Here is a 27,601-nt window from a genome sequence, read left to right as displayed (position 1 = left end):
ATTGCTAAAAAGGTGAAACGTTTGGATTTGTTTCGTAACTTTTGTAAATGTTTGGCTTAAATTGCTAAAAATGTGAAACGTTTGGATTTGTTTCATAACGTTTGGCTTAAATAGCTACAAAGGTGAAACGTTTGGTTTTTTTTTTGTAACGTTTGTATATGTTTGGCTTCAATCACTAAAATGTGAAACTTTTGGATTTGTTTCTTAACGTTTTGAAACGTTTGGATTTGTTTCGTAATGTTTAAAACGTTTGGATTGATTTCGTAACGTTTCAAACTTTTGGCTTAAAATGCTAAAAAGGTGAAACGTTTCAATTTGTTTCGTAACGTTTGTCAACGTTTGGCTTAAATCGCTAAAAAGGTGAAACGTTAGGATTTCTTTCGTAACGTTTTTGGTTTCGTAACGTTTGTCTTAAATCGCTAAAAAAGGTGGAACGTTTGGATTTGTTTCGTAATGTTTTAAACGTTTGGATTACTTTTGTAACGTTTTAAACTTTTGGCTTAAATCGCTAAAAAGGGGAAATGTTTGGATTTGTATTATAATGTTTGTAAACGTTTGGCTTAAATCGCTAAAAATTTGAAACGTTTGACTTGGTTTCGGAACGTTTTAAATGTTTAGATTAGATCGCTAAAAAGGTGAAACGTTTGCGTTTTTTTCGTAGAGGCTTAAATCGCTAAAAAGGTTAAACGTTTGGATTAGTTTCGAACTGTATTAAACGTTTCGATTGGTTTTGTAACGTTTTAAACTTTTGGCTTAAAACACTAAAAAGGTGAAACGTTTGGCTTTGTTTTGTAACGTTTTAAACGTATGGATTGGTTTCATTATGTTTGTAAATGTTTGGCATAAATTGCTAAAAAGGGGAAACGTTTGGATTTGTTTTGTAACGTTTGTAAACGTTTGGCTTAAATCTCTAAAAAGGTGAAATGTTTGGATTTGTTTCGTAATGTTTATAAACATTTGGCATCAATCGCTGAAAAGGTGAAATGTTTGGATTTGTTTCGTAACGTTTGTAAACGTTTTGCTTAAATCGCTAAAAAGGGGAAAACTTTTGATTTATTTCTTAACGTTTGGCTTAAATCGCCAAAAAGGCGAAACGTTTGGATTTGTTTCATGACGTTTTAAGCGTTTGGCTTATTTCGCTAGAAAGGGGAAACGTTTGGATTTATTTCGTAACGTTAGTAAATATTTGGCTTAAATAGCTAAAAATGTGAAACGTTTGGATTTATTTCGTAACGTTTGTAAACTGTTTGCTTAAATTGCTAAAAAGGGGAAACGTTTGTAAGCGTTTGGCTTAAATCGCTAAAAAGGTGACACGTTTGGATTTGTTTAGTAACGTTTTAAACGTTTGGATTGGTTTTGTAACGTTTTAAACTTTTGGATTAAATCGCTAAAAAGGTAAAACGTTTGGTTTTGTTTCGTAACATTATAAACGTTTAGATTTGTTTCGTAACGTTTTAAATGTTTGGCTTAAATTGCTAAAAAGGGGAAAGGTTTGGATTTGTTTCTAACATTTGTAAACATTTGGCTTAAATCGCTAAAAATGTGAAACATTTGGATTTGTTTCGTAAAGTTCGTAAACAATTGGCTCAAATTGCAAAAAATACGAAACGTTTAGATTTGTTTCGTAACATTTGTAAAAGTTTGGCTTAAATTGCTAAAAAGGTGAAACATTTGGATTTCTTTTGCAACGTTTTAAAAGTTTGAATTGGTTTCGTAATGTTTGTAAACAATTGGCTTAAATCGCTAAAAATGTGAAACGTTTGGATTTTGTGTTGTAACGTTTTAACCTTTTGGCTTAAATTGATAAAAAGGTGAAACTTTTGGATTTGTTTCGTAACGTTTGTAAACGTTTGGCTAAAATCGCTAAAAAGGTGAAACGTCTTTTCTCGTTACGAAATAAATCCAAACGTTTCCCATTTTTAACAATTTAAGCGAAACGTTTACAAACGTTGAGAAACAAAAAGTGCAACGTTCTGATTTGAAACATTACGTTTTAAACATTTGGATTTGTTTAGTAAATTTAAAAACGTTTGGCTTAAATGGCTAAAAATATGAAACATTTGGATTTGTTTTGTAATATTTTAAACGTTACAATTTATTTCGGAACGTTTTAAACGTTTGGCTTAAATCGCTAAAAAGGTGAAACGTTTGGATTTGTTTCGTAACATTTTAAACGTTTAGCTTAAATCTCAAAAAAGATGAAAAGTTTGGATTTATTTCGTAACGTTTGTAAACGTTTGGCTTAAATTGCTAAAAATGGGAAACGTTTGGTTTTGTTTCTTAACTTTTGTAAACAACGTTTCACCTTTTTAGCGATTCAAGCCAAACAATACGAAACAAAACCAAACGTTTTGCTCAAATCGCTAAAAAGGTGAAACGTTTGGTTTTGTTTCGTAACGTTTGTAAACATTTGGCATAAATTGCTAAAAAGGGGAAACGTTTGGATTTGTTTCATAACGTTTGTAAACGTTTGGCTTAAATCGCAAAAAAGAAGAAATGTTTGGTTTTTCTTCGTCATGTTTGTAACCGATTAAATTGCTAAAAAGGGGAAACATTTGGATTTGTTTTGTAAAGTTTGTAAACGTTTGGCTTAAATCGCTAAAAATACGAAACGTTTGGATTTTTTTCGTAATGTTTTAAACATATGGATTGGTTTCGTAACATTTTTTTTAAACGATTGGATTTGTTTCGTAACGTTTTAAACGTGTGGATTTATTTCGTAAAGTTTTAAACGTTTGGCTTAAATCGCTAAAAAGGTGAAACGTTTGGATTTGTTTCGTAGCGTTATAAACGTTTGGATTTATTTCTTAACTGTTTGTAAATGTTTTGTAAACGTTTGGGTTAAATTTCTAATAAGGGGAAATGTTACGAAACAAAACCAAACGTTTACAAATTTTACGAAACAAATCCAAATGTTTCACGTTTTTAGGGATTTAAGCCAAGGATAAACGTTTGGATTGATTTCGTAACGTTTAAAACGTTTGGATTGGTTTTGAAACATTTGTAAATGTTGCTTAAATCACTAAAAAGGTTTAAAGCGTTCGATTTATTTCCAAACATTTTAAATGTTTGAATTTGTTTCGTTTGGCTTAAATCCTAAAAAGGCGAAACGTTTGGATTTGTTTCGTAACACTTGTAAACGTCTGGCATAAATCGCTACAAATGTGAAACATTTGGATTTGTCTCGTAATGTTTGTAAACGTTTGGCTTAAATCGCTAAAAAAAGGTTTAAAACGTTTGGATTTGTTTCCTAAAGTTTTAAACGTTTGGAATTGTTTCGTTTGGCTTAAATCACTAAAAAGGGAAATACTTGGATTTGTTTCGTAACGTTTGTAAACGTTTGTCTTAAATCGCTAAAAAGGTAAAACGTTTGGTTTTGTTTCGTAAAGTTTGTAAACATTTGACTTAAATCTCTAAAAATGGGAAACGTTTAGATTTGTTTTGTAACATTTTAAACGTTTGGATTGATTTCGAAACGTTTTAAATGTTTGGTTTAAATCGTTAAAAAGGTGAAACGTTTGGATTTTTTCATAACGTTTGTAAACGTTTGGCTTAAATCGCTAAAAAGTCGAAACGTTTGGATTTGTTTCGTAACGTTTTAAACGTTTGGATTGGTTTTGTAACTTTTCAAACTTTTGTTTTAAATCGGTAAAAAAGGAAAACGTTTGGATTTGTTTCATAACGTTTGTAAACGTTTGGCTTAAATCGCTATAAAGTGAAAACGTTTTGTAACATTTGTAAACGTTTGGCTTAAATCGCTAAAAATGTTAAATGTTTGGATTTGTTTTGTAACGTTTTAAATATTTGGCTTATATCGCTAAAAGAGTGAAACGTTTGAATTTGTTTTGTAACGTTTGTAAACGTTTGGCTTAAATCATTAAAAAGGTCTAACTGTTGGATTTTTTTCGTAACGTTTGTAAACGTTTGGCTTAAATTGCTAAAAAGGGGAAACGTTTGATTTTGTTTCATAACGTTTACGAACGTTTGGCATAAATTTCTAAAAAGGTGAAACGTTTGGATTTGTTTCGTAAGGTTTGTAAACATTTGGCTTAAATCGCTAAAAAGGTGAAACAATTGGATTTGTTTTGTAACGTTTGTAAACTTATGGCTTAAATTGCTAAAAAAAGTGAAACGTTTGGATTTGTTTCGTAACATCTTAATTGTTTGGATTGGTTTCGTAACATTTGAAAACGTTTGGCTTCAATCACTAAAAGGTGAGATGTTTGGATTTGTGTCGTACGTTTTAAACGTTTGGATAGGTTTCTTAACGTTTTAAACGTCTGTATTTGTTTCGTAACGTTTCTAATAGTTGGGCTTAAATTGCTAAAAAGGTGAAACGTTTGGATTTGTTTCGTAACGTTTGTAAACATTTGGCTTAAATCGCTAAAATGTGAAACGTTTGGATTTGTTTCGTTTGTAAACGTTTGGTTTTTTTTGTAACGTTTGTAAACGTTTGGCTTAAATCGCTAAAAATGGAAAACGTTTGGATTTGTTTCGTAACGTTTGTAAACGTTTGGCTTAAATATCTATAAAGGTGAAACGTTTGTTTTTTTTTTGTAACGTTTGTATATGTTTGGCTTCAATCGCTAAAATGTGAAACGTTTGGATTTGTTTCTTAACGTTTGAAACATTTAGATTTGTTTCGTAATGTTCAAAACGTTTGGATTGATTTCTTAACGTATTAAACTTTTGGCTTAAAATGCTAAAAAGGTGAAACGTTTCAATTTGTTTCGTAACGTTTGTCAACGTTTGGCTTAAATCGCTAAAAAAGGTGAAACGTTAGGATTTCTTTCGTAACGTTTTTGGTTTCGTAACGTTTTTGGTTTTGTAACGTTTGTAAACGTTTTTATTAAATCGCTAAAAAGGTGGAACGTTTGGATTTGTTTCGTAATGTTTTAAACGTTTAGATTAGTTTTGTAACGTTTTAAACTTTTGGCTTAAATCGCTAAAAAGGGGAAACGTTTGGATTTGTATTTTAATGTTTTTAAACGTTTGGCTTAAATCACTGAAAATTTGAAACGTTTGACTTGGTTTCGTAATGTTTTAAATGTTTAGATTAGAACGCTAAAAAGGTGAAACGTTTGCATTTTTTTCGTAGCGGCTTAAATCGCTAAAAAGGTGAAACGTTTGGATTTGTTTCATACCGTATTAAATGTTTGGATTGGTTTTGTAACGTTTTAAACTTTTGGCTTATATCACTAAAAAGGTGAAACGTTTGGCTTTGTTTCGTAACGTTTTAAACTGGGTTCGTTTCGTAACGTTTGTAAACGTTTGGCTTAAATCTCTAAAAAGGTGAAATGTTTGGATTCGTTTCGTAAGGTTTATAAAATTTGGCATCAATCGCTGAAAAGGTGAAATGTTTGGATTTGTTTCGTAACGTTTGTAAATGTTTGGCTTAAATCGCTAAAAAGGGGAAACCTTTGGATTTGTTTCTTAACTTTTGTAAACGTTTGGCTTAAATCGCCAAAAAGGCGAAACGTTTGGATTTTTTCGTGACGTTTTAAGTGTTTGGCTTAAATCGCTAGAAAGGGGAAACGTTTGGATTTATTTCGTAACGTTAGTAAATATTTTGCTTAAATCGCTAAAAATGTGAAACGTTTGGATTTATTTCGCAACGTTTGTAAACTGTTGGCATAAATTGCTAAAAAGGGAAAACATTTATAAACGTTTGGCTTAAATCGCTAAAAAAGGTGAAATGTTTGGATTTGTTTAGTAATGTTTTAAACGTTTGGATTGGTTTTGTAACGTTTTAAACTTTTGGATTAAATTGCTAAAAAGGTAAAATGTTTGGTTTTGTTTCGTAATGTTTTAAACGTTTGGATTTGTTTCGTAACGTTTTAAACGTTTGGCTTAAATTGCTAAAAAGGGGAAACTTTTTGATTTGTTTCTAACATTCGTAAACATTTGGCTTAAATCGCTAAAAGGGTTAAATGTTTTGATTTGTTTCGTAACGTTCGTAACCGTTTGGCTTAAATCGCTAAAAATGTGAAACATTTGGATTTGTTTTGTAATGTTCATAAACATTTGGCTCAAATTGCAAAAAATGCGAAACGTTTAGATTTGTTTCGTAACATTTGTAACGTTTTGCTTAAATTGCTAAAAAGGTGAAACATTTAGATTTCTTTCGCAACGTTTTAAACGTTTGGATTGGTTTCGTAATGTTTGTAAACAATTAGCTTAAATCACTAAAAATGTGAAACGTTTGGATTTTGTGTTGTAACGTTTTAACCTTTTGGCTTAAATTGATAAAAAGGTGAAACGTTCGGATTTGTTTCGTAACGTTTGTAAACGTTTGGCTTCAATCGCTAAAAAGGTGAAACATCTTTTCTTGTTACGAAATAAATCCAAACGTTTCCCATTTTTAGCAGTTTAAGCCAAACGTTTAGAAACGTTGACAAACAAAAAGTGCAACGTTCTGATTTAAAACATTACGTTTTAAACGTTTGGATTTGTTTAGTAACGTTTTAAACGTTTGGCTTAAATCGCTAAAAATATGAAACGTTTGGATTTATTTTGTAATGTTTTAAACGTTAGGATTTGTTTCGGAACGTTTTAGACGTTTGGCTTAAATTGCTAAAAAGGTGAAACGTTTGGATTTGTTTCGTAACGTTTTAAACGTTTGGCTTAAATCACTAAAAAGATGAAACCTTTGGATTTGTTCCGTAACGTTTGGCTTAAATTGCTAAAAAGGGGAATGTTTGGTTTTGTATTGTAACTTTTGTAAACAACGTTTCACCTTTTTAGCGATTTAAGCCAAACGTTACGAAACAAAACCAAACGTTTTGCTCAAATAGCTAAAAAGGTGAAACGTTTGGTTTTGTTTCGTAATGTTTGTAAACATTTGGCATAAATTGCTAAGAAGGGGAAACGTTTGGATTGGTTTCATAACGTTTGTAAATGTTTGGCTTAAATAGCAAAAAAGATGAAACATTTGGTTTTGTTTCATAATGTTTGTAAACGTTTGGCTTAAATTGCTAAAAAGGGGAAACATTTGGATTTGTTTTGTAACGTTTGTAAACGTTTGGCTTAAATCGCTAAAAATGCGAAACGTTTGGATTTGTTTCGTAATGTTCTAAACGTTTGGATTGGTTTCATAACATTTTTTTAAACGTTTGGATTTGTTTCATAACGTTTTACACGTGTGGATTTATTTCGTAAAGTTTTAAACGTTTGGCTTAAATCGCTAAAAAGGTGAAACATTTGGATTTGTTTCGTAACGTTATAAACGTTTGGATTTGTTTCGTAACGTTTGTAAATGTTTTGTAAATGTTTGGGTTAAATCTCTAATAAGGGGAAATGTTACGAAACAAAACCAAACTTTTACAAACTTTACGAAATAAATCCAAATGTTTCACGTTTTTAGTTATTTAAGCCAAAGATAAATGTTTGGATTGATTTCGTAACGTTTAAAACATTTGGATTTATTTTGTAACATTTGTAAATGTTTGGCTTAAATCACTAAAAAGGTTTAAAGCGTTCGATTTATTTCCAAACATTTTAAATGTTTGAATTTGTTTCGTTAGGCTTAAATCCTAAAAAGGCGAAACGTTTGGATTTGTTTCGTAACGATTGTAAAAATCTGGCATAAATCGCTACAAATATGAAACATTTGGATTTGTTTCGTAACGTTTGTAAACGTTTGGCTTAAATCGCTAAAAAGGTTTAAAACGTTTGGATTTGATTCCTAACGGTTTAAACATTTGGAATTGTTTCGTTTGGCTTAAATCACTAAAAAGGGGAAATATTTGGATTTGTTTTGTAACGTTTGTAAACGTTTGGCTTAAATCTCTAAAAAGGTAAAACGTTTGGTTTTGTTTCGTAAAGTTTGTAAACGTTTGGCTTAAATCTCTAAAAATGGGAAACGTTAGATTTATTTTGTAACATTTTAAAAGTTTGGATTGATTTTGTAACATTTTAAATGTTTGGTTTAAATCGCTAAAAAGGTGAAACGTTTGGATTTTTCGTAACGTTTGTAAACGTTTGACTTAAATCGCTAAAAGGCGAAAGGTGTGGATTTTTTTTAGTAACGTTTTAAACGTTTGGATTGGTTTTGTAACGTTTTAAACTTTTGGCTTAAATCGGTAAAAAAGTGAAACGTTTGGATTTGTTTCGTAACGTTTGTAAAAGTTTGGCTTAAATCGCTAAAAAGTGAAAACGTTTCGTAACATTTGTAAACGTTTGGCTTAAATCGCTAAAAATATGAAACGTTTGGAATTTTTTGTAACGTTTTAAATATTTGGCTTAAATCGCTAAAAGAGTGAAACGTTTAGATTTGTTTCGTAACGTTTGTAAACGTTTGGCTTAAATCGTTAAAAAGGTCAAACTGTTGGATTTTTTTTCGTAATGTTCGTAAACGTTTGGCTCAAATCGCTAAAAAGGGAAAACGTTTGGTTTTCTTTCATTACGTTTACGAACGTTTGGCATAAATTTCTAAAAAGGGGAAACGTTTGGATTTGTTTCGTAAGGTTTGTAAACGTTTGGCTTAAATCGCTAAAAAGGTGAAACTCTTGGATTTGTTTCGTAACATATGTAAACGTATGGCTTAAATCGCTAAAAAAGTAAAACGTATGGATTGGTTTCGAAACGTTTGTAAACGTTTGGCTTAAATCGCTAAAAAGGTGAAACGTTTGAATTTGTTTCGTAACATCTTAATTGTTTGGATTGGTTTTGTAATGTTTGTAAACGTTTGGCTTCAATCACTAAAAGGTGAGATATTTGGATTTTTGTCGTACGTTTTAAACGTTTGGATAGGTTTCTTAATGTTTTAAACGTTTGGATTTGTTTCGTAACGTTTCTAAAAGTCGGGCTTAAATTGCTAAAAGATGAAACGTTTGGATTTGTTTCGTAACGTTTGTAAACGTTTGGCTTAAATCGCTAAAAATGTGAAATGTTTGGATTTGTTTCGTAACATTTGTAGACGTTTGGCTTTAACAGCTACAAAGGTGAAACTTTTGGTTTTTTTTATAACGTTTGTATATGTTTGGCTTCAATCGCTAAAAATGCGAAACGTTTGGATTTGTTTCTTAATGTTTGAAACGTTTGGATTTGTTTCGTAATGTTTAAAACGTTTGGATTGATTTCGTAACGTTTTAAACTTTTGGCTTAAAATGCTAAAAAGGTGAAACGTTTCGATTTGTTTTGTAACTTTCGTCAACGTTTGGCTTAAATCGCTAAAAAGTTGATACGTTTGGATTTGTTTCGTAACGTTTTAAATGTTTGGGTTAAATCACTAAAAAGATGAAACGTTTGGATTTGTTTCGTAACGTTTGTAAACGTTTGGCTTAAATTGCTAAAAAGGGGAAACATTTGGTTATGTTTCGTAACTTTTGTAAACAACGTTTCATCTTTTTAGCGATTTAAGCCAAACGTTACGAAACAAAACCAAACGTTTTGCTCAAATCGCTAAAAAGGTGAAACGTTTGGTTTTGTTTCGTAATGTTTGTAAACTGTCACGACCCATTTTCATGAATCGCGACCGGCGCTAGGGTATGGGTATGGTTGTACCAAAACTCGTAGCTAGCCTTGCGGATAACCAACTTATATCATTTAAAACAATGTACCTGCAGAAAACCACATGCTCGGGGGCAACCGAGACTTCAGCCTAGTCTAGCAGTACAATAAGCAACATATATTCAAAGTATACTTATCTCAAATTATAACTCCAACAGTATGGAAATATAATATAAATACCATAAATACTGTAATCATGCCAAAAGCAATAAAGTAATTACCAACAAACAACAGTCTAAAAATATAAGTAAAAGACTAAAACATAAAAATCTAATACTACTACTGCGGTCTAAGAGTTTAAAACAGTTCGACTCTTTTATTCTAAAAATAAAATAAAGAACCTCCGAGAATGAAGAAACCGAGATCGACCAATGCTCAAATCATAAATTTGGAAAATTTGGGAAAACAACGGGGTCAGATTTATTGAGTATAGTTTATATAACCATTTACATTTATTAAGTTAAAAACCTTTAAAACGTTTAATAAAATATTTTCATTATGGATTATCAATGAAACCCTAAACCACAATTCTAAATCTATTGTCGTGTCGGTGAGACGTATCTCAATAACCGATCCCCGACTAACACTTAATAAATAGTGAGCCCAGGAGACGTATCTTCCACCGGTGCCCTCACTAAGGTGAGACGTATCTCAAACCTACCTCAATACCATAATCATTACCGGTGCGCACGCAGTCCCGATGATGCCCATCGAGTAGCACGTTCCAAAACAAATCCACAATGCCGAAAAACAGTTCGAAAGCTGTTTATACATATACAAAATATAATATTTTCTTAATAAAGAGGTAAATAGAGATATAAACTCACTGCTTGCTATTCCACGTGAAATTGACAAGTAATTTAACTCTGGTTCGCCTCTGAAGTACGAACAGTCGACAGGTCTAAACAAAATATTAAAATCATAATTAAAATCAGACCCTAACTCTAGAGAGTACTAGACACCACATAGAACTAGTACAGCACAATACCAAGCCACATTTAATAAACACTTATATTAAATACATTCCAAATATAACCAAAGTTATAGAGTACAAATCATATAAACATATTTAGAATGATTCGTACAAATAACTTAAATTAACCCAAGTTAAAATCCATATCAGTGAGTCAGCAGAGTTGTTAAAAACTACCAAACTTCTTCCCACTTGCTGGGCGACCAAAGTCTAACCCAGTTCAAAAGTTTATTAAATTTATAAACCCGAGTTTATAAATTAAAATACTTGATAAAATAATTATCCTATTTTTAAAATAGAGTTCAATAACTTCAAATCCAAGTAACCCAAGTTACAACTAAAATTTAACCATTTTAAGTTTATAAAAGTTTAAGGACTAAATTGTAATTTAGCCAATTTGATATTCGAAATCAAATTAATTACTCGTTCTCAATTTACTAATTTGTAATTCAAATAAATCCAAAAGTTATCCTCGAGATAAAACCAATAGATAAAACTTAACTTGAATAAGTTTTTTAGAAACTTTTAGGGGCTAAATCGAAAATTAGCTAAAATAACATATAAATCAAAATTAAATATAATTACTCGAGTAATTATATTAATTTAGATAATAAAATAATTATCGTTTTCTAGTTGTCTATTTAAAATCGAAACGAAAATCATAAATTAAAAACAAATAACTATAATTAATTGAGTTAAACTAAACAACTTTAGTGACCAATTTGGCCAATTAGTCACCTTCTTCCTTTATTCCCGCCAACCCTATAATTGAATGAATTAATCAAATCACTAGCAGAACCATAAGCCTTAATCAACAACCATAATCAAACTTCAATCATAAACTTAATACCTAAATCTATAACATAATTCTTATTGTTTAATCGCAACACTTAACCTTAAAACATAACCTAATTATCAAGAAAAAGATTTAAGAACATGTTACTGTAACATGGAAACTCACGGCGGCAATAACAACCATCAAACGGCGGTTCGAAACGACCACAAATTTAAACCAATGATTAACTACCAATCCACAACATGATTAAACAAGTAAAATTGATAGTTAAAATCCAAAACAAATATTGGCAGTAACAATTCAAGAATATGCAGATAACAATGCATGAACACCGCGAACCGAAACGACGATGAACTGAGTAATATTTATGTACCTTTATCGATTCTTATACGGGAGATTCGAAGATATCGTTGAGTCGATGTGAATCGTCGAACAACAATCAAATTATATCTAAAATAATAAGCTAGAAATCAAGAACCGTATTTTGACGATATCGAAGCAATAAAAGAAACAAAGCGTGATACTTACCGGATTGGAATGATTGCAATGAATGGTGATTGATGAAGTTTCAAAATGTTTTGAAAGTGTGGCGGCTGAGGTTTCATATTAATTGATAGGAAAATTTTAGGTTAAGAAGCAAAAAAAACGTGAACTGCAACTGATAGGTTTATATAGAGGAAAACAAATGAAAGAAAAATAAGGGACACTGCTTCTTATATTGAAGCATGAAAAGAACAACGTGATAACATATGGCCAACGTGATAACATATGGCCAACGTGATAACATATGTATGGCTCATTTGCATGGCTAATTTGCTTGGAACAATGTCATAGGAATTTATTTTTTTTTCTTTTAAGATTTAATAATACAAACCAAATATGAATCGAATCACGGCCGAATCAACGAACGACTTAAATAAAATTTAATAAAATATATATTAATAATAATAATGATAAATTACTTAAACCTTGACGGAATGCAAAAATTAAAATTAATTTTTTTTAAAAAATAGTTTTTAAAAAATACGGGATATTACATTCGGCATAAATTGCTAAAAAGGGGGAAACGTTTGGATTTGTTTCGTAACGTTTGTAAATGTTTGGCTTAAATAGCAACAAAGGTGAAACGTTTGGTTTTGTTTCGTAATGTTTGTAAACGTTTGGCTTAAATTGCTAAAAAGGGGAAACATTTGGATTTGTTTTGTAACGTTTGTAAACGTTTGGCTTAAATCGCTAAAAATGCGAAACGTTTGAATTTGTTTCGTAATGTTTTAAACATTTGGATTGGTTTCATAACATTTTTTAAACGTTTGGATTTTTTTCGTAACGTTTGACACATGTGTATTTATTTCGTAAAGTTTTAAACGTTTGGCTTAAATCGCTAAAAAGGAGAAACGTTTGTAAATGTTTTGTAAACGTTTGGGTTAAATCTCTAATAAGGGGAAATGTTACGAAACAAAACCAAACGTTTACAAACTTTACGAAACAAATCCAAATGTTTCACGTTTATAGGGATTTAAGCCAATGATAAACGTTTGGCTTGATTTTGTAACGTTTAATACGTTTGGATTAGTTTTGTAATATTTGTAAATGTTTGGCTTAAATCACTAAAAAGGTTTAAAGCATTCAATTTATTTCCAAATATTTTAAATGTTTGAATTTGTTTCGTTTGGCTTAAATCATAAAAAGGCGAAACGTTTGGATTTGTTTCGTAACGCTTGTAAACGTCTGGCATAAATCGCTACAAATATGAAACATTTGGATTTGTTTCGTAACGTTTGTAAACGTTTGGCTTAAATCGCTAAAAAGGTTTAAAACATTTGGATTTGTTTCCTAACGGTTTAAACTTTTGGAATTGTTTCGTTTGGCTTAAATCACGAAAAAGGGGAAACATTTGGATTTGTTTCGTAACGTTTGTAAACGTTTGGCTTAAATCGCTAAAAAGGTAAAACGTTTGGTTTTGTTTCGTAAAGTTTGTAAACGTTTGGCTTAAATCTCTAAAAATGGGAAACGTTTAGATTTGTTTAGTAACATTTTGAACGTTTGGATTGATTTCGTAACGTTTTAAAGGTTTGGTTTAAATCGCTAAAAAGGTGAAACATTTGGAATTTTCGTAACGTTTGTAAACGTTTGGCTTAAATCGTTAAAAAGGCGAAACGTGTGGATTTGTTTCGTAACGTTTTAAACGTTTGGATTGGTTTTGTAACGTTTAAACTTTTGGCTTAAATCGGTAAAAAAGTGAAATGTTTGGATTTATTTTCGTAACGTTTGTAAATATTTGGCTTAAATCGCTAAAAAGTGAAAATGTTTCGTAATATTTGTAAACGTTTGGCTTAAATCGCTAAAAATGTGAAACGTTTGGATTTTTTTTGTAACGTTTTAAATATTTGGCTTAAATCGCTAAAAGAGTGAAACGTTTGGATTTGTTTCGTAACGTTTGTAATCGTTTGGCTTAAATCGTTAAAAAGGTCAAACTGTTGGATTTTTTTTCGTAAAGTTCGTAAACGTTTGGCTTAAATCGCTAAAAAGGTGAAAAATTTAGTTTTCTTTCATAACGTTTACGAACGTTTGGCATAAATTTCTAAAAAGGTGAAATGTTTGGATTTGTTTCGTATGGTTTGTAAACGTTTGGCTTAAATCGCTAAAAAGGTGAAACGCTTGGATTTGTTTCGTAACGTTTGTAAACGTATGGCTTAAATCGATAAAAAAAGTAAAACGTTTGGCTTAAATCGCTAAAAAGGTGAAACGTTTGGATTTGTGTCGTAACATCTTAATTGTTTGGATTGGTTTTGTAATGTTTGTAAACGTTTGACTTCAGTCACTAAAAGGTGAGATATTTGGATTTGTGTCGTACGTTTTAAACATTTGGATAGGTTTCTTAACGTTTTAAACGTTTGGATTTGTTTCATAACGTTTCTAAAAGTTGGGCTTAAATTGCTCATAAGGTGAAACGTTTGGATTTGTTTCGTAACGTTTGTAAACGTTTGGCTTAAATCGCTAAAAAGGTAAAACATTTGGTTTTGTTTCGTAAAACTTGTAAACGTTTGGCTTAAATCTCTAAAAATGGGAAACGTTTAGATTTGTTTTGTAACATTTTGAACGTTTGGATTGATTTATAAACGTTTTAAAGGTTTGGTTTAAATCCCTAAAAAGGTGAAACATTTGGATTTTTCGTAACGTTTGTAAACGTTTGGCTTAAATCGTTAAAAAGGCGAAACGTGTGGATTTGTTTCGTAACGTTTTAAACGTGGATTGGTTTTGTAACGTTTAAACTTTTGGCTTAAATCGGTAAAAAAGTGAAATGTTTGGATTTGTTTTCGTAACGTTTGTAAACGTTTGCTTAAATCGCTAAAAAGTGAAAATGTTTTGTAACATTTGTAAACGTTTGGCTTAAATCGCTAAAAATGTGAAACGTTTGGATTTTTTTTTGTAACGTTTTAAATATTTGGCTTAAATCGCTAAAAGAGTGAAACGTTTGGATTTGTTTCGTAACGTTTGGCTTAAATCGTTAAAAAGGTCAAACTGTTGGATTTTTTTTCGTAACGTTCGTAAATGTTTGGCTTAAATCGCTAAAAAGGGGAAACATTTGGTTTTCTTTCATAACGTTTACGAACGTTTGGCATAAATTTCTAAAAAGTTGAAACGTTTGGATTTGTTTCGTAAGGTTTGTAAACGTTTGGCTTAAATCGCTAAAAAGGTGAAACGCTTGGATTTCTTTCGTAACGTTTGTTAACGTATGGCTTAAATCGCTAAAAAGGTAAAACGTTTCATAATGTTTTTAAACGTTTGGCTTAAATCGCTAAAAAGGTGAAACGTTTGGATTTGTGTCGTAACATCTTAATTGTTTGGATTGGTTTTGTAATGTTTGTAAACGTTTGACTTCAGTCATTAAAAGGTGAGTTCGTACGTTTTAAACATTTGGATAGGTTTCTTAACATTTTAATCGTTTGGATTTGTTTCGTAACGTTTCTAAAAGTTGGGCTTAAATTGCTCAAAAGGTGAAACGTTTGGATTTGTTTCGTAACGTTTGTAAACGTTTGGCTTAAATTGATAAAAATATGAAATGTTTTGATTTGTTTCGTAACGTTTGTAAACGTTTGGCTTAAACAGTTACAAAGGTGAAACATTTGGTTTTTTTTTTAACATCTGCACATGTTTGGATTCAATCTCTAAAAATGTGAAACGTTTGGATTTGTTTCTTAACGTTTGAAACGTTTGGATTTGTTTCGTAATGTTTAAAACGTTTGGATTGATTTTGTAACGTTTTAAACTTTTGACTTAAAATGCTAAAAATGTGAAACGTTTTGATTTGTTTCGTAACGTTTGTCAACGTTTGGCTTAAATCGCTAAAAAGGTGAAACGTTTGTATTTCTTTCGTAACGTTTTTGGTTTCGTAACGTTTGTAAACGTTTGTCTTAAATCGCTAAAAGAGGTGGAAGGGTTGGATTTGTTTCATAATGTTTTAAACGTTTGGATTAGTTTTGTAACGTTTTAAACTTTTGGCTTAAATCGCTAAAAAGGGGAAACGTTTGGATTTGTATTATAATGTTAGTAAAGGTTTAGCTTAAATCGCTAAAAATTTGAAACGTTTGACTTGGTTTCGTAACGTTTTAAATGTTTAGATTAGATCGCTAAAAAGGTGCAACGTTTGCATTTTTTCCGTAGCGGCTTAAATCGCTAAAAAGGTGAAAGGTTTGGACTTGTTTCGTACCGTATTAAACATTTGGATTGGTTTTGTAATGTTTTAAACTTTTGGCTTATATCACTAAAAAGGTGAAACGTTTGGCTTTGTTTTGCAACGTTTTAAACATTTGGATTCATATCGTAACGTTTGTAAACATTTGGCATAAATTGCTAAAAAGGGGAAACGTTTGGATTTGTTTCGTAACGTTTGTAAACGTTTGGCTTAAATATCTAAAAAGGTGAAATGTTTGGATTTGTTTCGTAACGTTTATAAACATTTGGCATCAATCGCTGAAAAGGTGAAATGTTTGGATTTGTTTCTTAACGTTTGTAAACGTTTCGCTTAAATCGCCAAAAAGGCGAAACGTTTGGATTTGTTTCGTGACGTTTTATGCGTTTGGCTTAAATCGCTAGAAAGGGGAAACGTTTTGATATATTTCGTAACGTTAGTAAATATTTGGCTTAAATCGCTAAAAATGTGAAATGTTTGGATTTAATTCGTAACGTTTGCAAACTGTTGGCTTGAATTGCTAAAAAGGGAAAGGTTTGTAAACGTTTGGCCTAAATCGCTAAAAAAGGTGAAATGTTTGGATTTGTTTAGTAATGTTTTAAACGTTTGGATTGGTTTTGTAACGTTTTAAACTTTTGGATTAAATCGCTAAAAAGGTAAAATGTTTGGTTTTGTTTCGTAACGTTTTAAACGTTTGGATTTGTTTCGTAACGTTTTAAACGTTTGGCTTAAATTGCTAAAAAGGGGAAACGTTTTGATTTGTTTCTAACATTCGTAAACATTTGGCTTAAATCGCTAAAAGGGTTAAATTTTTTGATTTGTTTCGTAACGTTCGTAACCGTTTGGCTTAAATCGCTAAAAATGTGAAACATTTGGATTTGTTTTGTAATGTTCGTAAACATTTGGCTCAAATTGCAAAAAATGCGAAACGTTTAGATTTGTTTCGTAACATTTGTAACGTTTTGCTTAAATTGCTAAAAAGGTGAAACATTTAGATTTCTTTCGCAACGTTTTAAACGTTTGGATTGGTTTCGTAATGTTTGTAAACAATTAGCTTAAATCACTAAAAATGTGAAACGTTTGGATTTTGTGTTGTAACGTTTTAACCTTTTGGCTTAAATTGATAAAAAGGTGAAACGTTCGGATTTGTTTAGTGACGTTTGTAAACGTTTGGCTTCAATCGCTAAAAAGGTGAAACGTCTTTTCTTGTTACGAAATAAATCCAAACGTTTCCCATTTTTAGCAGTTTAAGCCAAACGTTTAGAAACGTTGAGAAACAAAAAGTGCAACGTTCTGATTTAAAACATTACGTTTTAAACGTTTGGATTTGTTTAGTAACGTTTTAAACGTTTGGCTTAAATCGCTAAAAATGTGAAACGTTTGGATTTATTTTGTAATGTTTTAAACGTTAGGATTTGTTTCGGAACGTTTTAGACGTTTGGCTTAAATTGCTAAAAAGGGGAAACGTTTGGATTTGTTTCGTAACGTTTTAAACGTTTGGCTTAAATTGCTAAAAAGGGGAAACGTTTTGATTTGTTTCTAACATTCGTAAACATTTGGCTTAAATCGCTAAAAGGGTTAAATGTTTTGATTTGTTTCGTAACGTTCGTAACCGTTTGGCTTAAATCGCTAAAAATGTGAAACATTTGGATTTGTTTTGTAATGTTCGTAAACATTTGGCTCAAATTGCAAAAAATGCGAAACGTTTAGATTTGTTTCGTAACATTTGTAACGTTTTGCTTAAATTGCTAAAAAGGTGAAACATTTAGATTTCTTTCGCAACGTTTTAAACGTTTGGATTGGTTTCGTAACGTTTTAAACGTTTGGCTTAAATCACTAAAAAGATGAAACCTTTGGATTTGTTCCGTAACGTTTGTAAACGTTTGGCTTAAATTGCTAAAAAGGGGAATGTTTGGTTTTGTTTTGTAACTTTTGTAAACAACGTTTCACCTTTTTAGCGATTTAAGCCAAACGTTACGAACAAAACCAAACGTTTTGTTCAAATAGCTAAAAAGGTGAAACGTTTGGTTTTGTTTCGTAATGTTTGTAAATATTTGGCATAAATTGCTAAAAAGGGGAAACGTTTGGATTGGTTTCATAACGTTTGTAAATGTTTGGTTTAAATAGCAAAAAAGATGAAACATTTGGTTTTGTTTCATAATGTTTGTAAACGTTTGGCTTAAATTGCTAAAAAGGGGAAACATTTGGATTTGTTTTGTAACGTTTGTAAATGTTTGGCTTAAATCTCTAAAAATGCGAAACGTTTGGATTTGTTTCGTAATGTTCTAAACGTTTGGATTGGTTTCATAACATTTTTTTATACGTTTGGATTTGTTTCGTAACGTTTTACACGTGTGGATTTATTTCGTAAAGTTTTAAACGTTTGGCTTAAATCGCTAAAAAGGTGAAACATTTGGATTTGTTTCGTAACGTTATAAACGTTTGGATTTGTTTCGTAACGTTTGTAAATGTTTTGTAAACGTTTGGGTTAAATCTCTAATAAGGGGAAATGTTACGAAACAAAACCAAACTTTTACAAACTTTACGAAACAAATCCAAATGTTTCACTTTTTTAGTTATTTAAGCCAAAGATAAATGTTTGGATTGATTTTATAACGTTTAAAACGTTTGGATTTATTTTGTAACATTTGTAATTGTTTGGCTTAAATCATTAAAAATGTTTAATGCGTTCGATTTATTTCCAAACATTTTAAATGTTTGAATTTGTTTTGTTAGGTTTAAATCCTAAAAAGGCGAAATGTTTGGATTTGTTTCGTAACGATTGTAAAAATCTGGCATAAATCGCTACAAATATGAAACATTTGAATTTGTTTCGTAACGTTTGTAAACGTTTGGCTTAAATCGCTAAAAAGGTTTAAAACGTTTGGATTTGATTCCTAACGGTTTAATCATTTGGAATTGTTTCGTTTGGCTTAAATCACTAAAAAGGGGGAATATTTGGATTTGTTTTGTAACGTTTGTTAACGTTTGGTTTAAATCTCTAAAAAGGTAAAACGTTTGGTTTTATTTCGTAAAGTTTGTAAACGTTTGGCTTAAATCTCTAAAAATGGGAAACGTTAGATTTATTTTGTAACATATTAAAAGTTTGGATTGATTTCGTAACGTTTTAAACGTTTGGATTGGTTTTGTAATGTTTTAAACTTTTGGCTTAAATCGGTAAAAAAGTGAAACGTTTGGATTTGTTTCGTAACGTTTGTAAAAGTTTGGCTTAAATAGCTAAAAAGTGAAAACGTTTCGTAACATTTGTAAACGTTTGGCTTAAATCGCTAAAAAGGTGAAACTCTTGGATTTGTTTCGTAACATATGTAAACGTATGGCTTAAATCGCTAAAAAAGTAAAACGTATGGATTGGTTTCGAAACGTTTGTAAACGTTTGGCTTAAATCGCTAAAAAGGGGAAACGTTTGGATTTGTTTCGTAACATCTTAATTGTTGGATTGGTTTTGTAATGTGTGTAAACGTTTGGCTCCAATCACTAAAAGGTGAGATTTGGATTTGTGTCGTACGTTTTAAACGTTTGGATAGGTTTCTTAACGTTTTAAACGTTTGGATTTGTTTCGTAACGTTTCTAAAAGTTGGGCTTAAATTGCTAAAAGATGAAACGTTTGGATTTGTTTCGTAACGTTTGTAAACGTTTGGCTTAAATCGCTAAAAATGTGAAATGTTTGGATTTGTTTCGTAACATTTGTAAACGTTTGGCTTTAACAGCTACAAAGGTGAAACGTTTGGTTTTTTTTATAACGTTTGTATATGTTTGGCTTCAATCGCTAAAAATGCGAAACGTTTGGATTTGTTTCTTAATGTTTGAAACGTTTGGATTTGTTTCGTAATGTTTAAAACGTTTGGATTGATTTCATAACGTTTTAAACTTTTGGCTTAAAATGCTAAAAAGGTGAAACGTTTTGATTTGTTTTGTAACTTTTGTCAACGTTTGGCTTAAATCGCTAAAAAGTTGAAACGTTTGGATTTGTTTCGTAACGTTTTAAATGTTTGGGTTAAATCACTAAAAAGATGAAACGTCTGGATTTGTTTTGTAACGTTTGTAAACGTTTGGCTTAAATTGCTAAAAAGGGGAAACATTTGGTTATGTTTCGTAACTTTTGTAAACAACGTTTCACTTTTTTAGCGATTTAAGCCAAACGTTACGAAACAAAACCAAACGTTTTGCTCAAATCGCTAAAAAGGTGAAACGTTTGGTTTGGTTTTGTTTCGTAATGTTTTTTAAACATTTGGCATAAATTGCTAAAAAGGGGAAACGTTTGGATTTGTTTCGTAATGTTTGTAAATGTTTGGCTTAAATAGAAAAAAAGGGGAAACGTTTGGTTTTGTTTCGTAATGTTTGTAAACGTTTGGCTTAAATTGCTAAAAAGGGGAAACATTTGGATTTGTTTTGTAACGTTTGTAAACGTTTGGCTTAAATCGCTAAAAATGCGAAACATTTGGATTTGTTTCGTAATGTTTTAAACATTTGGATTGGCTTCATAACATTTTTTAAATGTTTGGATTTTTTTCGTAACGTTTGACACATGTGTATTTATTTCGTAAAGTTTTAAACGTTTGGCTTAAATCGCTAAAAAGGTGAAACGTTTGTAAATGTTTTGTAAACGTTTGGGTTAAATCTCTAATAAGGGGAAATGTTACGAAACAAAACCAAACGTTTACAAACTTTACGAAACAAATCGAAATGTTTCACGTTTATAGGGATTTAAGCCAAGGATAAACGTTTGGCTTTATTTTGTAATGTTTAATACGTTTGGATTGGTTTTGTAACATTTGTAAATGTTTGGCTTAAATCGCTAAAAAGGTTTAAAGCATTCGATTTATTTCCAAACATTTTAAATGTTTGAATTTGTTTCGTTTGGCTTAAATCATAAAAAGGCGAAACGTTTGGATTTGTTTCGTAACGCTTGTAAACGTCTGGCATAAATCGCTACAAATATGAAACATTTGGATTTGTTTCGTAACGTTTGTAAACGTTTGGCTTAAATCACTAAAAAGGTTTAAAACATTTGGATTTGTTTCCTAACGGTTTAAACTTTTGGAATTGTTTCGTTTGGCTTAAATCACAAAAAAGTGGAAAACATTTGGATTTGTTTCGTAACGTTTGTAAACGTTTGGCTTAAATCGCTAAAAAGGTAAAACGTTTGGTTTTGTTTCGTAAAGTTTGTAAACGTTTGGCTTAAATCTCTAAAAATGGGAAACGTTTAGATTTGTTTTGTAACATTTTGAACGTTTGGATTGATTTCGTAACGTTTTAAAGGTTTGGTTTAAATCGCTAAAAAGGTGAAACATTTGGATTTTTCGTAACGTTTGTAAACGTTTGGCTTAAATCGTTAAAAAGGCGAAACATGTGGATTTGTTTCGTAACGTTTTAAACGTTTGGATTGGTTTTGTAACGTTTAAACTTTTGTCTTAAATCGGTAAAAAAGTGAAATGTTTGGATTTGTTTTCGTAACGTTTGTAAACATTTGGCTTAAATCGCTAAAAAGTGAAAATGTTTCGTAACATTTGTAAACGTTTGGCTTAAATCGCTAAAAATGTGAAACGTTTGGATTTTTTTTGTAACGTTTTAAATATTTGGCTTAAATCGCTAAAAGAGTGAAACGTTTGGATATGTTTCGTAACGTTTGTAATCGTTTGGCTTAAATCGTTAATAAGGTCAAACTGTTGGATTTTTTTTCGTAAAGTTCGTAAACGTTTGGCTTAAATCGCTAAAAAGGTGATAAATTTGGTTTTCTTTCATAACGTTTACGAACGTTTGGCATAAATTTCTAAAAAGGTGAAACGTTTGGATTTGCTTCGTAAGGTTTGTAAACGTTTGGCTTAAATCGCTAAAAAGGTGAAATTCTTGGATTTGTTTCGTAACGTTTCTAAACGTATTGCTTAAATCGCTAAAAAAAGTAAAACGTTTCATAACGTTTGTAAGCGTTTAGCTTAAATCGCTAAAAAGGTGAAACGTTTGGATTTGTGTCGTAACATCTTAATTGTTTGGATTGGTTTTGTAATGTTTGTAAACGTTTGACTTCAGTCACTAAAAGGTGAGATATTTGGATTTGTGTCGTACGTTTTAAACATTTGGATAGGTTTCTTAATGTTTTAAACGTTTGGATTTGTTTCGTAACGTTTCTAAAAGTAAATTGCTCATAAGGTGAAACGTTTGGATTTGTTTCGTAACGTTTGTAAACGTTTCGCTTAAATTGCTAAAATGGTAAAACGTTTGGTTTTGTTTCGTAAAACTTGTAAACGTTTGGCTTAAATCTCTAAAAATGGGAAACGTTTAGATTTGTTTTGTAACATTTTGAACGTTTGGATTGATTTCGAAACGTTTTAAAGGTTTGGTTTAAATCGCTAAAAAGGTGAAACATTTGGATTTTTCGTAACATTTGTAAACGTTTGGCTTAAATCGTTAAAAAGGCGAAACGTGTGGATTTGTTTCGTAACGTTTTAAACGTTTGGATTGGTTTTGTAACGTTTAAACTTTTGGCTTAAATCGGTAAAAAAGTGAAATGTTTGGATTTGTTTTCGTAACGTTTGTAAACGTTTCCTTAAATCGCTAAAAAGTGAAAATGTTTTGTAACATTTGTAAACGTTTGGCTTAAATCCCTAAAAATGTGAAACGTTTGGATTTTTTTTTGTAACGTTTTAAATATTTGGCTTAAATCGCTAAAAGAGTGAAACGTTTGGATTTGTTTCGTAACGTTTTGCTTAAATCGCTAAAAAGGGGAAACATTTGGTTTTCTTTCATAACGTTTACGAACGTTTGGCATAAATTTCTAAAAAGTTGAAACGTTTGGATTTGTTTCGTAAGGTTTGTAAACGTTTGGCTTAAATCCCTAAAAAGGTGAAACGCTTGGATTTCTTTCGTAACGTTTGTTAACGTATGGCTTAAATCGCTAAAAAAGTAAAACGTTTCATAACGTTTGTAAACGTTTGGCTTAAATCGCTAAAAAGGTGAAACGTTTGGATTTGTGTCGTAACAGCTTAATTGTTTGGATTGGTTTTGTAATGTTTGTAAACGTTTGACTTCAGTCATTAAAAGGTGAGTTCGTACGTTTTATACAATTGGATAGGTTTCTTAACGTTTTAATCGTTTGGATTTGTTTCGTAACGTTTCTAAAAGTTGGGCTTAAATTGCTCAAAAGGTGAAACGTTTGGATTTGTTTCGTAACGTTTGTAAACATTTGGCTTAAATTGCTAAAAATATGAAATGTTTGGATTTGTTTCGTAATGTTTGTAAACGTTTGGCTTAAACAGTTACAATGGTGAAACATTTGGTTTTTTTTGTAACATCTGTACATGTTTGGATTCAATCTCTAAAAATGTGAAACGTTTGGATTTGTTTCTTAACGTTTGAAACGTTTGGATTTGTTTCGTAATGTTTAAAACGTTTGGATTGATTTTGTAACGTTTTAAACTTTTGACTTAAAATGCTAAAAATGTGAACGTTTCGATTTGTTTCGTAACGTTTGTCAACGATTGGCTTAAATCGCTAAAAAGGTGAAACGTTTGTATTTCTTTCGTAACGTTTTTGGTTTCGTAACGTTTGTAAACGTTTGTCTTAAATCGCTAAAAGAGGTGGAAGGTTTGGATTTGTTTCATAATGTTTTAAACGTTTGGATTAGTTTTGTAACGTTTTAAACTTTTGGCTTAAATCGCTAAAAAGGGGAAACGTTTGGATTTGTATTATAATGTTTGTAAATGTTTAGCTTAAATCGCTAAAAATTTGAAACGTTTGACTTGGTTTCGTAACGTTTTAAATCTTTTGATTAGATCGCTAAAAAGGTGCAACGTTTGCATTTTTTTCATAGCGGCTTAAATCGCTAAAAAGGTGAAAGGTTTGGATTTGTTTCATACCGTATTAAACATTTGGATTGGTTTTGTAATGTTTTAAACTTTTGGCTTATATCACTAAAAAGGTGAAACGTTTGGCTTTGTTTTGTAACGTTTTAAACATTTGGATTCATATCGTAACGTTTGTAAACGTTTGGCATAAATTGCTAAAAAGGGGAAACGTTTGGATTTGTTTCGTAACGTTTGTAAACGTTTGGCTTAAATATCTAAAAAGGTGAAATGTTTGGATTTGTTTCGTAACGTTTATAAACATTTGGCATCAATCGCTGAAAAGGTGAAATGTTTGGATTTGTTTCGTAACGTTTGTAAACGTTTGGCTTAAATCGCTAAAAAGGGGAAACCTTTGGATTTGTTTCTTAACGTTTGTAAACGTTTCGCTTAAATCGCCAAAAAGGCGAAACGTTTGGATTTGTTTCGTGACGTTTTATGCGTTTGGCTTAAATCGCTAGAAAGGGGAAACGTGTTGATATATTTCGTAACGTTAGTAAATATTTGGCTTAAATCGCTAAAAATATGAAACGTTTGGATTTAATTCGTAACGTTTGCAAACTGTTGGCTTGAATTGCTAAAAAGGGAAAGGTTTGTAAACGTTTGGCTTAAATCGATAAAAAGGTGAAACGTTTGGATTTGTTTAGTAACGTTTTAAACGTTTGGATTGGTTTTGTAATTTTTTAAACTTTTGGATTAAATCGCTAAAAAGGTAAAACGTTTGGTTTTGTTTCGTAACGTTTTAAACGTTTGGATTTGTTTCATAACGTTTTAAACGTTTGGCTTAAATTCCTAAAAAGGGGAAACGTTTGGATTTGTTTCTAAGGTTTGTAAACATTTGACTTAAATCGCTAAAAAGTTTAAATGTTTTGATTTGTTTCGTAAAGTTCGTAACCGTTTGGCTTAAATCGCTAAAAATGTGAAACATTTGGATTTGTTTCGTAACGTTCGTAAACATTTGGTTGAAATTGCAAAAAATGTGAAATGTTTAGATTTGTTTCGTTACATTTGTAAACGTTTGGCTTAAATTGCTAAAAAGGTGAAACATTTGGATTTGTTTTGCAACTTTTTAAACGTTTGAATTGGTTTCGTAATGTTTGTAAACAATTGGCTTAAATCGCTAAAAATGTGAAACGTTTGGATTTTGTGTTGTAACGTTTTAAACTCTTGGCTTATATTGATTAAAAGGTGATACGTTTGGATTTGTTTCGTAACGTTTGTAAACGTTTGGCTTCAATCGCTAAAAAGGTGAAACGTCTTTTCTCGTTACGAAATAAATCCAAACGTTTCCCATTTTTAGCAATTTAAGCCAAACGTTTACTAACGTTGAGAAACAAAAAGTGCAACGTTCTGATTTGAAACATTACGTTTTAAACGTTTGGATTTGTTTAGTAACGTTTTAAACGTTTGGCTTAAATCGCTAAAAATGTGAACGTTTAGATTTGTTTTGTAAAGTTTTAAACGTTAGAATTTGTTTCGGAACGTTTTAAACGTTTGGCTTAAATCGTTAAAAAGGTGAAACGTTTGGATTTGTTTCGTAACGTTTTAAACGTTTGGCTTAAATCACTAAAAAGATGAAACGTTTGGATTTATTTCGTAACGTTGGTAAACGTTTGGCTTAAATTGTTAAAAAGGGGAAACGTTTGGTTTTGTTTCCTAACTTTTGTAAACAACGTTTCACCTTTTTAGCGATTTAAGCCAAACGTTACGAAACAAATCCAAACGTTTCACCTTTTTAGCGATTTAAGCCAAACGTTTACAAACGTTACAAAACAAATCCATACGGTTCACCTTTTTAGCGATTTAAGCCAAACATTTACAAATGTTACGAAACAAATCCAAACGTTTAAAATGATACGAAACATATCCAAACGTTTCACCTTTTTAGCGATTTAAGCCAAACGTTTACAAATGTTACGAAACTAATCTAAACGTTTAAAACGTTACGAAACAAATCCAAACGTGTCACCTTTTTAGCAATTTAGCCAAACTTTTACAGACGTTACAAAACCAATCCAAACGTTTAAAATGTTAAGAAACAAATCCAAACGTTTCACATTTTTAGCGATTTAAGCTAAACATTTACAAACGTTACGAAACAAATCCATAGGTTTCACCTTTTTAGCGATTTAAGCCAAACATTTACAAACATTACGAAACAAATCCAAACATTTTGCCTTTTTAACAATTTAAGCCAAATGTTTACAAACTTTACAAAACAAATCCAAACGTTTCACATTTTTAGCGATTAAAGCCAGTGGTTTACAAACGTTACGAAACAAATCCAAATGTTTCACCTTTTTAGGGATTTAAGCCAAAAGTTTACAAATGTTACGAAAGTAAACCAAACGTTTTCCCTTTTTAGAGATTTAAGCCAAACGTTTACAAACGTTAAGAAACCAAAATCTTTATAAAACAATTCCAAACGTTTCACCTTTTTTGCGATTTAAGTGAAACGTTTACAAATGCTACGAAATAGATCGAAACGTTTCACCTTTTTAGTGATTTAAGCCAAACATTTAAAACATTATGAAACTAGCCCAAAAGTTAACAAACTGTAATACCCCAAATATTTTAGAATAATTAAGTCGTGCCACGTGTCGTGAATTTTGATAAATTAAGTCAAGAGGGATTTAATTTAATGATATCGGGAATTTAAAGTAATTTTTATTGAACAGATTATTGGGATTAAAGGAAAAGGGTTAGAAAATTAATATAAAATAAATTATAAATCCCGAGATAAGAATTAGTTCGCCAAGGTCCGCGAAATATTTTATAGTATTTGTGATAAACGTTTCGGGTCAATTGGAGACCTTTTAAAATTTGGACGCGGATGTGTTTAGGACTAAATTGTAAATTTTGAAAGTTTAAGGGCTAAAGTGTAAATTAGCCAATTAAGCCAGAAAATAGCGATTAAAAGATTATTAATAGAAAATAATAATTTTGGAATCGTATTATTTATTTAGGTATAAATAATACGTACGTAATTGAGTTAAAGTTAATAAGTAATTGTTAAGTTAAAATAGAAAGTTTAATAGAGAATTGGTTTAAGTTAAAGAGTTTAAGGACTAAAAGTGACATTTAGCCAAAAGATATGAAACCTTCCAGACGAAGGATTGTCCAGAAATGGGAGCAGTGGAATCAAAAAGAGAGAGCGAGAGGAAAATGGAGATAACGCCGTTCCGTCGCTCGATCTTCGTTTCTCGCCCATTTCCGACGTTCTATAACTCCAAACGATCGTATTTCGACGGGTAATCACGGTAAGCTTGACGTTTTACCGTTTAAACGAATATATTTTAAGTTATATCGATTCAAAGTTTTAGGCCACGAAACGATTTTATCGTTTTATCGAGTATAGGATTGATATATAGCGTTTTGAGCTTAGAATACGCGTTTTGGCTGAGTTTGGAGCGTTTTTACGTATATAGCAGGTCGGAAACCCCGGAAATCGATTCCGGGGGATCGTGCACGACTGTACACGATCGTGTACTGTGGTACACGAACGTGTACCATCATATGGTACACGAACGTGTACCATCATATGGTACACGAACGTGTACCAAGGTACACGAACGTGTACCTCCCTACACGAACGTGCACCCTCCGATTCTCGCACCCCTATTCTTCGTACCTCGATTGAATTAATTGAATACGCGTATTCGAATAGTAGCTAATCGATTAATGTGAATGGTTAACCTAACGAGGTTAAAAAGGGAATTGATTTAGAAATGATGTTCGATCTATAAACGAGTTAAAAACCGTTTATCGGG

Source organism: Mercurialis annua, linkage group LG6 (assembly GCF_937616625.2).
Source record: "Mercurialis annua linkage group LG6, ddMerAnnu1.2, whole genome shotgun sequence".
Classification (NCBI taxonomy): Eukaryota; Viridiplantae; Streptophyta; class Magnoliopsida; order Malpighiales; family Euphorbiaceae; genus Mercurialis; species Mercurialis annua.
This window is presented reverse-complemented; position numbering follows the sequence as displayed.